Raw genomic sequence first — 2,549 nt, 5'->3', positions numbered from 1 at the left:
TGGTAAACAAGCAAACCTTCAGCTCTTGACCCATTTCAATCCCCAACGGCAAATAGGCTCATTTCTATATGAAGAAGCTCCAAACCAACTTAGTATGACTGCAATTTTCATTTATATTAGGCAAGTGACTTATTTAGTAGTTGTATCTTATTTGTTGTTTGAGAATAATTTAGCTGAATCCACAATAGTTTGAATGATATCGTCTTGTTATAGTGGTACAGAATGATTTTAATACAAAGTTTATTGCTTTGGATACAAGATCACAATGGTAGAAGAAGTGCAAGAAAAATGAATGTTTGTTGCTTTGGATACAAGATCACAACGGGCATTCAACTAGTAATATTAACTCGCCAATGTTTGTTGCTGCTAGTCCATCATCTGAACCAAATAAATGTACCCATAGGATCACGAGGCAAGTCCCCGTATAAATGGTAAATCTGGAGAGAAGTTTTCCAGTCCATTGGACAAAGGATTCAGAAACATACAAGATGATTTTGTAAGTCCTACTTTTTCAAATAATGTAAATGGCTACCACCAAAGAAATAAAATGCTAGATGATGACACACAGAGCCTGAAATATCCAGGTGTGAACATGTCAAGATCAAGTTCCTATGTCTCTACAAAACCACGCGCATCCACTTATTTCTGGACGGAGGGAGTAGATCTACCTCGCAGGGCTCGATGTACTCGAGGACATAGCTGCGGTTACCGGATCGACATAGCATCCACGCGCATCTACGACATCTACTTTGCGTGGGTTACCGTATCCGAGAGGAGACATAGCTTTACCTCGCAGGGCTGGACGCTGGCCGGCCTCGTACAAGGCGTCGATTTCCTTGTACGCTGCCTCCCTCTCGCAGCGGCGCGAGCAGCAGCAGCCACCGCATCTGCGCCGCCGCCCAGATCAGCACCAGCAGCTCCCGCGCCGCCGTCCGCCACCGCACCAGCGCCGCCGCCCAGATCAGCACCAGCAGCTCCCGCTCCCGCAACCGCTCCTGCAACCTCTCCCGCGGCTGCCCCCGCAGCCGCAGCCGCTCCCTCTCCGCCCTTCAAACCAGCAGCAGCCGCGGCTAGGTTCATGTCCATTGCCGGATCTGTGCTTCGCCGAAGAAATGGGAGTGTAGGGAGAGAGGCTTCGTTCGCCAAAGAACTAGGGTTAGGGTTTTCTCTCCTCTGCTTTTTGCCGGAAATGGGGATGGTGGGGAGGGGATGCGGCCGACTGGGAATAAAGTAGTGGACTCTTTTGGACTGTGCGCGTGTGCGTGGACCCGTGTGTGGACCCGTGGGCATGGACGGGCGTGTACGCGGAAGGGGCGTGTACGCGGAAGGGGTACGGGCGTGTACGCGGAAGAGGTGTACGGGCGTGTATGTATTCTCGCGGTGATACGCGTACCTCCTCGGGCTAACGGGTCCTGCGGGTTTTGGAGCGGGCATTTCTATACCAGAATCGAAGTTGAAAAGACGATCCTGCCCCTCGCCGCGGAGTAATCTGGGTCGTCCTTGTGTTCCGCTCAACATACCCGTTCGACGTTGGGGGTCTATGGAAGCAGTCGCCTATAAATTATAGGTTTATCAAAGGGGAAAAAATTATGCGTCATGCTGCTGGAGCCATCCTAACGCCAACGAATGTGCGATCAATTTTAACTATTTAAATCGGCGCAAATGGACACCACGCGCTACATTTTAGCGTTATATGACCTTACGACACAAACGATGCCATCGACTGCTCCCTCGTGCCTGGCCGCCGGTTCACGAAGCACTGCTACATCTGCGAGAGTAGCAGGGGCTATCTCGCTCCATCCCAACTTACCTTGGGTTCCATGTCTGTGCTCCCAGCCCTCGTCAGTATAGAAGGAAAAATAATAAGGAAAGTCAAGCGCCATGCGTACATAAGGATCGCTGCAGAATAAAGAGAGAGAACGGGTCCTTTCCGTTAATTTCCGATCCAGGGTGGCAGCGCCAAATGTTGGACTGAGAGCATTTTGTATGAATTTGCACGCAAGTTACCAGTTCGTGTACTGCACCAACACGGTCTACAAGTTTTTGTATGAAAATGCACCCCAAGAACAAGTTCATGTATGAGCCATGCAATTATCTCAATTCTGTTTGTGCAATGAAATTCCTATAACTAAGGCTTGCGTCACGGTAATAACATCAAAGTGGTCGTGCCGGAGTGGTTATCGGGCATGACTAGAAATCATGTGGGCTTTGCCCGCGCAGGTTCGAATCCTGCCGACCACGCCTTTTTCATCCTCCTTTTGACTTTTTTTTATGGGCCTTCAGCTATGCAGTGGCGGGCAATCTAGGGATCTTCAATGAAACAAGAATGCTTCTGGTTCCATCCAGGGCAGCTCTATACATCGCTCAGCAGCTACATGATCTAATCTGTAGTCTACTTGTTTCAACTCTAAAATTCTTCGGTGGAGACCGAAGGTCAAAACCCAGCATGTACATTAATTTTCTGAATTTCCGAATCTGAGCAAAATTTGTTCAAAATAAATTTTCAAAATTTTCGAACCTGAGCAAAATTTAAATTACAACAAATTTCG

General features: G+C 48.4%; 1 non-coding gene across 1 annotated transcript; it reads left to right on the top strand.

The window, feature by feature from the left end:
• Window positions 1-2,159: 2,159 nt before the first annotated feature.
• Window positions 2,160-2,241, top strand: TRNAS-AGA (transfer RNA serine (anticodon AGA)). The gene has a single exon. It is a non-coding gene; the product is annotated as a tRNA-Ser (tRNA).
• The last annotated feature ends 308 nt before the right edge of the window (window positions 2,242-2,549 follow it).

Source organism: Lolium perenne, chromosome 6 (genome assembly GCF_019359855.2).
Source record: "Lolium perenne isolate Kyuss_39 chromosome 6, Kyuss_2.0, whole genome shotgun sequence".
NCBI lineage: Eukaryota > Viridiplantae > Streptophyta > Magnoliopsida > Poales > Poaceae > Lolium > Lolium perenne.
This window is presented reverse-complemented; position numbering and strand designations above follow the sequence as displayed.